Source organism: Rhipicephalus sanguineus, chromosome 5, assembly GCF_013339695.2.
Source record: "Rhipicephalus sanguineus isolate Rsan-2018 chromosome 5, BIME_Rsan_1.4, whole genome shotgun sequence".
Lineage (NCBI taxonomy): Eukaryota > Metazoa > Arthropoda > Arachnida > Ixodida > Ixodidae > Rhipicephalus > Rhipicephalus sanguineus.
The window spans coordinates 3,849,978-3,864,543 of record NC_051180.1 but is presented as its reverse complement, the minus strand read 5'-3'; positions in this window follow the sequence as shown (position 1 = coordinate 3,864,543).

The following is a 14,566-nucleotide window of genomic DNA, read 5'->3' as shown; positions in this document are numbered from 1 at the left end:
GACTTTAGAGACATTTAAGTTTGTTTTATGTTCATGCACTTTTCAATGCTCTTTCTTTTGAGCATACCTGAGTAGCAGGTGCACTAGCAGTGGAATCTGCGGTAGACATCATGTGGAAAAATAACTGGGTGTGTTCATATATATCTATTCATTGTCCATTTTGTAGCTTTCCTCGGAGTATAACATACACAGACATCGTATTATTTCTGATGCAGAGATTATGAAAAGTTCAATTTATTAGGTCATTATATTAGCATATCACTTGTCGTTCATGCACAACTGATAGCCATGATTTAACGCGATAGCGTTAAAGAGCTCGTTTTGCTGAAATTCCGGCGTCGGCGTCGTTGGTTGTGAGCGAAAAATCATCATCTTGTCCATGACTGAAAAATCGAGAAAGCCGCAAATAAAATAAATCACAAAAATTTTGGGTCCGAGTGAGAATCAAACCCTGGCCGTCTGCGTAGCAAGCAGGTGTTCTACCACACACAACACCTCTGCTTGGAACTTCACTGAACTTTCATGCTTCGCAAACATACGCGTCCTGTTACAGGTGTCATGGTACGAGATGTAATATCGCAGTAATATAGCGTGGTACAAGCGTATTGCCATCGGGTGTCACACCATGTGAATATCATAACGATTTGGTGGTTTAAAGCCAACTACCCATTACAAAAGGCACACACATTACTGTGCATATTCCCTTAAAACCATGTAGTGGGTGCATCGCAACTTCGAAAAAAAGTTTCTCGCGCATAATTGCTCCTGGTTTAAAGCATGCTACCCATTACATAAGGCACACACCTTAGTGCGCGCATTCTGTTAAACACACGTAGTGGGTGCACTGATACTTCTAAAGAAATGTGACGCGCACAGACGTTCCCACACGCCACCGGGCCCTTGACACGCTTGTGATGGATGCTGTATAGTATACAAGCGCCAACCACACCGCGGTGTGTTAGTCATCGAGTTTTGGTGGGGCATCAGCGTCATGACAACGAGAGCGGCCACGAAAGACGGAGGCAGAGAAGGCAGACACCAAAGCTCGGCGTGCTGCGGCTATGCGACCACTTTGTACTTCGTCAATTACACCTCTTGAGTAACAACATAAATTAAGAAGTATGCACCAGGTGGGCGAAGTACGCACTAGGGACAGGATATCGCTATCGTGTTTAACTCTTAAAGGCGAAGCTTAAGCGTCCCGCAATTTTTTGAATTTTTATTAGCCACTACCCAGAGAAAAGCTGCGTCCTCAAACTTCAGGCCTACTAATATACAGGGTATCTAGTTTAGTCATACATTTGTGACAAATCATAGTACCTAAGTGCACTACATAGCTCATGGTATAGAACAGAATTATTTCACTGTGTATTCCAGTCATATATTGCAAATGAAGTGCCAGAAACAGGCAGCAAGCACTCCTCAAGCCCTTCGTCTGTTTCCAAGGCTACATATTTGACGTCGATTAGGGACCACTTACTTGCAATACTTCTTTGTTACTCTAGTCAATTCGGCGTTATCTTATTATGTTTAAGTAAAGTTATTATGACTGAAGGCATTTAGGTAGCTGCTACTATTTATCTAGTGCAATTTTCAATGTATGTATTGCCTTGCACCCTGCAAGAAAGAGTATTTTCTACGTATAGGTGTGCTGAAACTCAGTCTAGGTCATTATTATTTCTAGTCAGATGAGAAGGCCTGAAACCCCTAAAGCGCAGAAAAACAAGAATCGTTCTGTTGAATTATTTGATCACCTTTGTCGTGGTTGTTTTTTTACCTTGTTTCTGCAAACGTGTAAGATTCACTCATTAGTTTCCAAACTCTATATTGGTGTATACATTGTTGCACAGTTTTGTTTGTAATTGAAATAAAATATGTCAAACTACAAAAGTGTGCACTGTGTGTTCAGGCTTACTGACTGTGCAAATAGAGGTAAGTCATATGCTGTTTGGAAAAAAAAACTAGTTAAGTTATGCAAAATATTTATAGCTGTTACTGTCTATAGAAGCACACAGGTGACCTACGAGATCACAGGGCTAGTGATAAGATGCACGATTAAAGCATTGCAGAATGCATTGCAGAATGGTACCGAGAGTTGCATAGCAAATGTGGTCATTACTGATAGAGAAACTGGTTAGGAATTGCCACTGAAGAGCTTGGCATGCATAAACTATATGTCAGAATGATACATCCATTACAATGCTGCATTACTCAACTTGTAAGACTGTTCATAAAGAAATTTGTTACTAATAACCGATAGGCCACTGACTGGTAGCTTGCTAGAAAATGAGAAGTGGACTGCCCCCTTATTTGTTTTCAAAGGGTAAGTTCATCAGATTCAGTTAGCAGTGGCGTACCAACTCGTTTGCGAGTGGGGGGGCTGGCGTCTCTCATTCTGTCCGCCGTATATATATACCCAGCACCTCCACCAAATGCAACAGGCGGGTTCTTCTAAAGAGGTTCGGCACGGCGCCTTGCACAAGGGTCACAGATGCGAGACAGCGTGAGCACAGAAAACAGACCGAGCGCGCAACACACGAACGTCATCGTCTTCACTCTCGCTGGCACAGAGCGGGCGCCGATGCGCACCGGTACAATATATATATATATATATATATATATATATATATATATATATATATATATATATATATATATATATATATATATATATATATATATATGAGAGAAAGAGAAGGAGAGGGGGAGCACTACATTTTCTCTGAATTTCACGTGATTTTTATATTCCTAGGGATTATTAAATAATTTGCTTTTCAAGACTTTCTTTTCAATCAAGGAAGAATCTGCACAGATTGTACAGGCTAGGCCGTCCTATAACGCGACGACACTGCACTGTTTAATAATATTACGGAAATATCCCCGTGAAGTTTAAAAAGCACAGCCACACTTAACCTGTACTTCGTCTGAGCATTCCATCTGCAAACTTCAGTCTCAGTTTGGCGTTGTAAATACGATGAGTATGAAGAATCTGCTATGACTGTAGTACCTTAAATCCTCACTTATTAAACAAAACATGTGGCGGACAAAGCAAGGTACTTCGCAGAAGCTTTCAAGATAATGCCAGTGCCAATTCATTTACTTTTAGGGCTCTCTAAATAAAGCCTTTCTAAAGAAGGAGACAAAGTTCAGTCTATTATTATTTATAGAAACCACATCGAGCTGGCTGTGTACAGTTATAAGATTATAAATGACTACGAATTTGTATACTAGGTGCCGTTCCTTGCCATCCTATTTTTCCCAGCTTGGGTGGGGGGTGGACGGGAAAGCGGTGAAGTGGCCCCTTTACTCCTCCCCTCTGGCGCCTACAAGTAGATAGCCTACGCAAACTGTGAAAGCTCAAATTTTCCTTAAAAAATGTGAATGATTATAACGTTAAACCGCATTGCCTCCTTCCGTATAGATCGTTAGCTGTTAATCATTGGTCGAAGTTTTCTGGGTCACGCTCAGTGCACCTGCTAGTAACACGACGCAACAAATGACGCGCAAGTGATCCACCGCGTAATTATCACTTACGCATGACTGCGTAAAGAAAAAAATAATAATCACCTATTTTCAATACGGTGTATTACTGGTCATCGGTTCCTTGCTATTCGTCTAAATTTTCGGTGTACCATAAAAACGCCTCCTTGTTAGGCGACATCACCAGTATGCGAAAACTCATGGCGCTAAAATGAAGTCTGCACAATAGGCAGCGCATTACTGTGCAGAACAATATCTTTATTTTTTTTAGGATAGCCAGAGTGTCTTTTTCTGAGCGTAATCCAAGAAGGATGCCCGCCAATCACATTCGCGGCGGCTACTTATAGCAGCGGCGAAATGGATTCATATGTGTATAATAGATACTTTCAGTAGTAGTATAACAATATATAGCAGTTCTTGAGCGTATACAACTTTCTGTGAACTCATCGTTGCTGACAGAGAGGTAGAGAGAGAAATAAACATTATTAGGAACAGACACAATCCTTTGCAGGTGGCAGCCTTCTTAGACCAGGAAACCGTGGACGCTGATCATCTCCCTGGTGAGGTAGGTCAAGTTACGGGGCAAACTTGAAAGCTGGACTTGTCAATGTGCTTGACTCCAACACCTTGTTAAAAGCCGCCGCGACCGCTGCAGGCTACCATATGATAAGCAAGGTGAAGCAGGTTAATCGGAGACTAAAGTGGAAATCTTTTTTAGCTCTCCTGGCTAGGCACAACTAAACTACTCGACATTTCTGCACTCTCATCAACGCACAGCAGTTTGGATATGGAGCAGTGGCGATGCTAATCGTTTTCAAAAGAAACTACATTTAAAAAAATAAAAGAGAGCGCTTCATCGGGCTATAAAACGTTCACTGGTTTCCGCCCGTATTTGCCTCGCCGATTACGTAAATTTCAGGCCAGGCACAACAAAATAAAATCATGACAGATTGCTGTAGTGTTATACAGCCCCAGCTGAGCGATAGCCTCCTCTGCAATGCTCGAACGCAAGACACGAAAGCGTGGAATGGGCAGCCCGCGCCGCAGAGAGACTACAGTGCGTGGTCATGACACACGGGACAGTCTACAGCTGAATCGGAGGACAAATTTTATAGCATATTAATGTTATTGCTGCGTTCAAGTAAAATTTTGCCTGCTTTGTTAGTTTCCCAGTGTGCAGCCGACAATGACCACTGTCGAAAGTGGGGGGGGGGGGGGGCTAGCGCCACCCCCTTGCCCCCCGGTAGATACGCCTATGTCAGTCCGCTTAATCTGATCCTATAGCAGCTTTGAAAACCACTTCAGAGAAACTACTGCCGAGATCCTTTAGGGGGCCATTATGTGCACACGTGCTGAAGTGGAACACGTGGAGGTTGAGAATTGAGGAATAAGGAATATGGCATATATCTTAGGGTGAATATTTTTTTACATTCATTATTTTGACACAATGCCCTATTACTCCAACAATAGAGCATATAGGTGAAGAACCCTTACGATGCATCCTACTGTATATGTATTGACGCGTGTGCTCTGCAGGTGAGAAAGACAATGGGGACATTAATGAAAATCAATGTCTAGTGGGTCTTTAGGATTTTGCCGAAGACATCATGTTTGTCCTTCACGATGAACCGGCAGTGCAACCACACACGGACATAGGAAAGAAGGTACACAGCACCGTGCTGTGTTTTGTGTACCTTTCCTCTGTCCACGTGTGGTGGTGCCGCCGGTTCATCATGAAGAACAACCAACTGGCCCAAGTTTCGGTCTTGTTAGATATTTTTGTGCCTGCCATTTTAGGGGCGTAGCTCCTCTTAGTCTAACCTTGTCACGTCTCCGTTGTCCGGCGTCAACGGCAGTATCTCTGTCCGGCGTAAACGGCAGATGGCGCTGTCTCATAGAAGTACATACAAACTGCAGTTCAGGGACGATATTCCAGATGGCGCTGTACACAATCCGTGTCGTCATCATCATTTCTCGTCTCATTTCCTAGATGGCGTTAGTCCAATAGAATTGTATGCAATATGGCGCTTGTGTGAATCAACAATAGATGGCGCTAGAAGTGCCGCTGCTCTCCGATTGGCTGCTGCGCGGGCTGCGCGGGGATGCGCGGGGAGCGAGCGCCTCTCTCATTCTCCTGGATCGTCGCCGTACGTGTCGGATCATTGGTGGTGCATGAACGATGCGCAGCGGCGGGCGCTCGCTTGGCGGCAGCCAGGCGCATCCCGGGATGGTGCGCGCCAGGGACGCCGCTGCGAAACGGGCTCAACGAGAAGCCGATCCCGAGACCACGATTGCTTCAGGAGCTTCGCCCAAGCTCTTCATCATTCACCCGTGGATATGCTGTAATTTTTTTGTAGAAGTTTTATGCGTAGATGAAGTTGATGGGGTGTTTCGCGGAAGACTCGCTTTCTGCGATATAACTGTTCTAGCATTCGTTACTAGGTCCCAAGTATAAACTTTCCCGTCGACTTTCAGTTTATCAAACGATAGTTTGACTTTCGCTCCTTTAGCCCTTTCGTTTGCCGCAGAGTGCCATAAGTGCGCGCGCATGTCCCTTACTCTTTTGGAAAAATCTTCGGAAACGGTTGAGGGCGTACCCTTGAGTTTATAACAACAAGATATGATTTTGTTTTTTTCAATGTAGTCAAACAGACGTAAGATTATTGGTCTTCCTTGGCTGGTTCTACGGATGCCTATTCTATGAATTTTTTCGATGGGTTTTACTTCGATGCCGAGTGTTTGTTTCAGAATGTCTTCTTTCACTTTCTTTTCCAGTAACTTAGCATCTTCGTTAGGCTCTTCCGTTACACCATAAATAATCAAGTTATTGCGTCGGCTTCTGTTTTCTAAACCATCCAGTTTCAGTGCAAAGACTTTCAATTTCTCCTTTCGTGCTGTCCTACTTACTTTCATATTCGGTCAGTTTTTCTTCGCATGTTTAAGTCGTTCCATATCGTTCTCGAAGTGAAGCACTTACGATGTGAAGCATCGAGCAGGGGCGCTAAACCAGGTTGCCGATGCGCTGTCGCGGAACCCATGTGAGGAAAGCTTACCACAAGCCAAAGAAGGCTGGATTTGGTTCTCGTAGCAGGACGTTTCGAACTCTCAACGGTACGATTCAAATTTGGAAGGAACAATAACGTCCCTTGAAGACGCGCAGAGTAATTCAAAGTTTTTCCTTCACGGAAGAACATTGTATCCACGCCATTAGACCCGTAACGAAGAACGCCACCTCTTAATGAGTCCATCGACCATGCGTTCTGAAATCCTGCACGCCATCCAGGATGCCCCGGAAGGCGGACACGTAGGCCGGCGAGCTACTCTTCGGAAGATCCAGGAAAGTTTTTGTGGCCGAGGATGGACAGAAACGTTCATTCGTACGTCGCAAGCTTCGAGGTCTGACAAAAGCATAAGCATAGGCGTAACTACCGGGGGGGGGGGGGAGGGTGAGAAAGGGCCCCCCCCCCCTTTGACAGTGGTCATTGTCGGCTGCATACTGAGAAACTAACAAGTCAGGCAAAGTTTCACTTGAACGCAGCAATAACGTATTTGCGTAATAAAGTCGGTCCAACGATGCAGCTGTGACGACTGTCCTCCGTGTGTCATGACCACGCCCTGTAGGCTCTCTGCGATGCGCGCTGCCTATTCCACACTTTCGCGCCTTGCGCTCGAGCATTGCTGAGGAGCCGATCGCTCAGCAGGGGCTCCATAACACACCATCAATCTGTGACGTTTTTAATTTGTTGTTCTGCCTGGCCTGAAATTTAAGTAATCGGCGACGCCAATACGGGCGGGAACCAATAAACGTTTTATTGCCCGATCAAGCGCTCTCCTTTTCAGGAAGTTTAGTTTCTTTGTTTGAAAACGAATAGCATCGTCACTGCTCCATATCCGAGGTGTTGTGTGTTGTTGAGTGTGCAGAAGCGCCGAATATTTTAGTTGTGCTGAGCCAGGAGAGCTAAAAAGACTTGGAGGACGCTTGAAATTCGCCTTCAAGAGTAGAACGCGCTTGCGTAATTGGGAAACGTGCACATCGCCTTCTCAATTGATAGCCTAACTTCGGTTCTCGGCGCATGCCTCAACCGAGCCGTAAGGAAACGAACGATTGTGCGCGTAACATTTGCCGTTTCAAAGTATCCTAGAATGCCTACTGCAAGTACAGTTGTTGAGTGCCGAATAAGCAAACATTCTTCCTTTTCCAAATCAACGAATGGCCCACTATGGGACCGTAAGACAGCACACGGACCTACGCAGCTGCTGACTTTGTTGATGCTTTTGCATCTGATGATGATTAAATACATCTGAGCGCGTTGCAATGGGTGAGCCTTTAAAACAACCACTAGTTGCGCACTTAACATGTTTTGACGCCTGGTGCGATTCTATGCTTCTGCCACGCAATATTACATTCGTTAAGGAGACTCATTCCACTACACATTGACGTTCATATAGTGTTTTTTTTTACTAAGCAGTTTTAAGCAACAGCATCGCTCTGTACAATAAAAAAAAAGAAATAGCATAGCTCTGGGTTCCGCATGCTTGTCTAACATGCGAGTTTTCCATAAACTGTGCATACCCATTAGTAATAGCATGTCAACAGGCATAGAATGGCTTTTGGGTGGCACGAGATAGCGTATGCTATACGAATTTAAATCGAGTTGTTTTTTAACCCATGGTATATCACGGTTGCATCTCATTTAAATGGCTCTTCAGCTAAAAGACTTTTATCGACAATTAGAGTTTCAGCCGGACTGGTATCCTCTCTTCATGAAATGTATAGCTTTAATACCCTTTTAGGACTTCTGTGTAACGCTTGTACGCTGGTAGAGGCCGCCTTGAGTATTTTGTTTGCTATGTATGCTAACTACGCACATTTGTAATAAATACCATGAAAGAAAACAAAGAAATAGCATAGCTCTGTGGTACAACACCCACTTGCCACGCACATGGCGTGGGTTCGATTCTCACTCGAACCTAATTTTTTTATATTTATTTTATTTGCATCTTCCCCAATTTTTTTATCACGGGCCAGATGATGATTTTTTGCTCAAAACTAATGACGCCGACACTGACGCCTACATCGGAATTTCTGCGAAACGAGCTGTTTAACGCTATCGCGTTCAAAGATTCCCACTTTAGTCTCCGATTAGCCTCCTTCACCTAGCTTATCATATCATATCACCTCGGCGTGACACTTACTTCTAACTTATCGTCTCCATATTGATGATATTTGTTCATCTGCCTTTCGCAAACTATGTCTCCTTAAACATAAACTTAAAACTGCTCCCACAAATGTTAAACTGCTCTGCTACACTGCCCTTGTGCGACCAAAACTAGAGTACGCGTGCATAGTATGGGACCCTTACACTAAGCGTAATATTAACTCTCTCGAACGTATTCAAAGAAAGGCTGTTAGATTTATATTTAACAAATTTTCCCCGTTGGACTCACCCTCAGATTTAATGCAAACCAATGACATTCCCTTGTTAGAGGCACGAAGACAAAACGCTAGATTACAATTTCTTTATCAACTTTGGAACAAAAAACTAGCTCTAGATCCATCCCCGTATTTGACGCCCTTAACTAGCAGGCCAACTCGACACCAGCACCCAAACGCCCTAGCCCCATATTTTGCTCGCACTGACCTATTTAAGTTTTCATATTTTCCGAGAACCATTAGTGAATGGAACTGCCTTACTGATACATGTGATCAAACTGCAAAATAACGTTCTTCACCCTTTATTATTGTTGTGTCATTGCTACTTCTTTTGTATTTGTATTTGTAATAACCACCCTGCATGGACCACGAGTCCGCAGTATTGAATAAATAAATAAATAAATAAAATAGGTAGCCTGCAGCGGTCGCGAAAAGACGGTGGACTCGAGCACATTGAGAAGCCCAGCTTTCAAGTTTGCCCCGTTACATGATCTACCTCACCAGGCGTCCGCGGTGTTCTGGACTAAGAAGGCTGCCCACCTGCAAAGGCTTGTGTCTGTTCGTAATAATGTTCATTTCTCTTCCTGCTTCTCTGTCAGCAACGATGAGTTCACAGAGAGTTGTATACGCGCAGAAACAGCTCAACATCGTTATACTACAACTGAAAGTATCTATTACAGACATATGAATCCATCTCGCCCACTGCTATATGCAGCTGCTGCGAATGTGATTGGCGGGCAGCCTTCTTGAATTGCGTTCAGAACGAGACACTCTTTGGCTATTCCCAAAAAATTTAGTTATTCTTCAGCACAGTAATGCCTTGCCTATTTTGCACAGTTCATTTTGTGCACACTTCCCTTCATGTGCCTTCTCGTGTCCGTGTTTCCTTCGCGCTACACCAAAAGTCTTTCACTTTAACGCCGCGAGTTTTCGCACACTTGTCACGCCGCGAAACAAGGAGGCGATATTATGGTACACCAAAAATTTCTAACGAATAGCGAAGAACCAATGACCAACAATACGCCACATTGAAAATAGTTTATTATTATTTTTTTACGTAGTCATGCGTAAGTGGTAATTACGCTGTGGATCACCTACGCGTCCTTCGTTGCGTCATGTTACAAGCAGGTGCTGTCAGCATGACCCAGAATATTTCGACCAATCATTACCAGCTAACGACCTATACGGAAGGAAACAATGCGGGGTAGTTTAACGCTGCAATCGCCTACATTTTTTCAAAGGACATTTCAGGTTACACAGTTTACGTAGGCTATTTATTCGTAGGAGACGGAGGGGAGGAGTAAAGGGCCACTTAACCGCTCTCTCGTCCACCCCCCAAGCAAGCTGGGTGGTGGGTTGACGTATACACACGTAGTCCCTTATAATCTTATAGTATACACAACGAGCTCAATGTGGTTTCCATAAATATTACTCGACTGAACTTGATTTTCTTGTTTAGAAAGACTTTTATATTAGAGGTCTTTGACAGTAAAGAAACTGGCACTCGGCTTATTCTGAAGACTTCTGCGAAGTACCTTGCTTTGTCAGCCACATGTTTTGTTTAATAAGTGAGAATTCAAGGTACTGGAGTCATAGCAAGTTCTTCATACTCATCGTATTTACAACGCCAAACTGAGACAGTGAAGTTTGCAGATGGAATGTCGGATGAAGAACAGGTTAAATGTGGCTGTACTTTTTGAACTTGACGGTAATATTTCAAAAATATTATTAAACACTGATGTGTTGTCGCGGTATAGGAGGTGTTTACGTGACGTCATCCGCAAGGGGCGCTAGCGTGGCAGTCGCCATACTCGTGGTCTCGCGAGCGAACGTCTTCGTTTCACTACAACCAAAGTTCTCGGCAGCACGTGTGGATATTTTTTTTCCAAGAAAACGGGGTAGTGTGGTGCAGCGCCACCGAAGATCAGACAGTCATGCCGTGTCGCTGAAGGACCACGGCTATGGCGGAGCATTCGCTGGCGGCCCCTGCTACAGCTACACAGCATTGGTGCCACAAATTCAGCAATACATCCGTGAGGAAGTTGCTCGTCAGCTCTCCCTCGTGGCCACCATCAACGAGCTCCCCACTGCACTGGACCACTCACTTCGTCGTGCTATAGGCCTAGTGCGCTGCAGCTTTGAACCGAACAGGCAGCGCTACCGGACGGCCGCGGTGGAAAACTTGGGATTGTCGTTTGTTGCTCCCGTGCCCGCTCGCTGTCACGGTAGAAACGCAGGGCTCCTCGCCGAAAGGACGCAAAAACGTCGCAGAACTCCGGTAATTTTCCGTACTTCTGCGTGCATGGCTGGCACAACAGCTGTAGGAACACCGTTCGGAAGCAACTAGCTTTGAAATTCTGCGGGTTACCTCAGAAGTCGGACGAAAATGAAAGGCAACTCTACCGCAGCTGTGCGGGACTGCGTAAGCAACGCCTCGAATTCCGTCCATAAGTGTCCCCACTCTCGTGCGTTTTTTTCGCCTTTTATTATTTATTTTAAATGTATACACAAGCTTACAAGGTCACAAAGAAATAGGAAGATAGCAGGCTGACAACGGCCACCTAGAGGGGCAATGTGCCTGTCTGCGTCTTCTGCTCTCACGCGTGATTTCTTGCCGGCCAGAGCGGCGAGCAGGGGTAGCCGGTGCGGAATAAGACACAAATTTGCCGCGTCCTCTTCGTTGGGAACGAAAACAGTTCGGTATGGCTCAGCACACGTAGAGCACTGAAAAATCAAAAGCTCACCTCCACTCGTACGTCGTAGTCCACGGTTTTCGACTGCACTCTGCATTTCCCAATAATGTGGCAAGATTTCATCGCGCACATCAATTCTTCTTTCAGACCACACACTGACCACTCGCGTGCAACTTCGTACCAAGCGACCAAGGACTCCTTTTGAAACACACGTTATTGCAACTTCAATCCTACGGAAACCGCAGAAAAACACACAATCGTCGCTTCTTGTCCTTACGTTCACGCGGGGGTAAGGCGGCCATGGCTGGCGATGCGCTTTCCTAGCAAACGACAACCAGTGACGAACTGATGGGCGCTTGCAGTCTCACTGTCTGTAAAGTGTGTGTGCGCGCTCGCCTGTGTGTGTGCGTGCGTTGTGAGCGTGTTTGTGTGTGTGTGTGTGTGGGAGGGGGGTGGGGGATGGTCTACTGTTCCCCGCGTGGTGTCCAATGGACGGAAAAGAACTTGTTTCCGGCGCAAGCAGCTGTGTTCTGTCGGCTTTTTTTTTTTTTTTTGTTGGTAGTGCTCGCAGTTTGGTTTTCAGCGAACAGAAGGACTGAGAGGGGTCTCTTTTTCTCGAATGGCTTGAGGCCAAAAGGGGACGAAGTTTTGTTGAATGCTTACGTTAACAAGAGTCGCTGCATGCTGGTTTTTCGGCTGTAGTTTGAGAGGTTTTTCAGACAGGAAGAAAAACATAAATAAACATAGGTTAGCACAGCGTATTTACACACGCATACAGAAAAAAAAAAGAACTACGGTGGCCGTTCTTGGAGAACAGCGGCCGCCGCAACCGTAGCCGCCGCCTTGAAACATGCAGACGGGCCCGTAGGCGACAATCCTAACAGTGCGCCGCTAGCCCGATAGAGGGCGAGAGCAGTAGCGCCACCATACCAGCTCACGAGGTCTATCCAGGCACAAGTTGCCGAGGCTCTCCCTTCGCCGGTGCCGCCAGTACAAGTTGCTGCGCCGCTTACTTATGCGGAAGCCGTCACCCGAGCTCGTGCCCAACCGACGCCCTCTTCATTCAGCTCAACCACCAACTACTACAGGTCGCCACTTCCAGTACACCCCGTAAATGTACCTAGCACTTCCACCAAATGCAACAAGCGTGTTCTCCCACAAACACTTGTTATTGTTACTATTCTGTAGAACGCGTGAGTCAACCAAGCTGGTTCAGGCAGAAACCCGGCAAGCACGAACCACACGAACGTCAACGTCTTCTTTCACGCTATCTTTACATATATATATATATATATATATATATATATATATATATATATATATATATATATATATATATATATATATATATATATATATTACCAAAAACACCACGCTTGCTGCGAGAACACGCTTAATAAGCGAGAAAACGCGCAAAAAGAAAATACAGGTGGCGACGCCACCTTGGAATTCCCGCACCATTTGCCGTGACGTCACATATTTTTGACGGCGCCTGCTTGGGCCTACGTAGTTCCTAATCGGTTAAATCGAAGTACACTGTCCTCTGAGGGGGCCAGAGACTTGACATAACGAGATTGTGGAAATTTCGTCGAGCCAGTGGCGCCAAAATACGTTAAATGCTCTTTGAAACCTTTTACGTCACGAATTACAAAGTTCGGCAAGAAATTTAAAAATGAAACTTTGAACTTGGTTTTCTGCTCTAATAATAAACCTGTGGTGTTGAAATAAACTACACAAGAGTTCTCTGAGCACACTTTATCAATCTAAACCAATTCATTGTTTCTCTTTAGTGTCCCTTTAAGGTTATACCTATCATCTTCCTTTCCATCGCTCGCTGCGTCGTCCTCAATTTAAGTTGAACGTAGCACGTCGGTAGGATAACCGGTGGTCATTAAGGGTAACTGACTAGATTGCAAGAGATGGCAAACGCGTGAGGGGGAGACAGAAAATTAGGTGGGTAGATGAGAATAATAAGTTTGTAGGTATAACGTGGCAGCAGAAAGCACAGGACCGGGTTGATGGCGGAACATGGGAGAGGCCTTTGCCCTGCAGTGGGCGTAGAAAGGCTTGATAAGCCACTGAGCATAAGCGTCGCCCAGGATGCCAACCTGGGCTACTGACGCCTATTCCAGTCCCTGACACTATTGTCAACACCGTCGGGATTGATCACGTCGGTCCATTACCAACTGCAGCCGCAGGGAACCGATACATCATACATCGCAGTGGACCACTTGTCGAAGTTTGCGGAAGTCGCTGCGGTGTCCTCTCTCGCAGCTGGCTTTGTGATCAGGTTTCTAGAGGACCGTTTTGAATAGAAGCACGGCCTACCTAAGAAGATCATTTCAGTCAGAGCAACTACTTACCGCAGTCGTGAACTCCGATCGTACCTCCGAAATGCTGGTGTCGAACATCGTTTCACTTCAGCATAACATCCACAGGCGAATGGCCTAATAGAGACGTACAACCAGACCCTACTGGCTCGACTCATTCCTTACTGCAACAACAAGAAGCCAAATGAAGCAGACTGGGATGATCACCTGCAGGCAGCCGCGTACGCGATTACCACGACGTTCCAGGTTTCTATATGAACTTCATCTTATGAAATTGTCTACGGGCCGATTCCGAAGCTGTCTGCCGTCCAGAATTTGAGCGCTCCCTTAAAAGTCGGACGCACAGCTTCACGACCGACCGCCTGCCGCGTCATCCGGGCTAAGGCAAGCAAGACAGCTGCAAACGCTGTTACGATCGGCCCCTGCGCTGAAAAAAGGAAGCGGCGTCTCTGTTCTTCGAACCGGGCGCTGAAGGGCTGCTTGCCTGTTGACAGCGGTTCGGGCACTTGTATTGTCCTCCCGAGACGAGAAGCGAGGCGCCATGCAGTCCGACATACCAAGGTTCGACGAGTCAACCGGAATGGTTTCCTGTCGCCAAATCTACCTTGACGAGACAGTGGCGTCCGCGC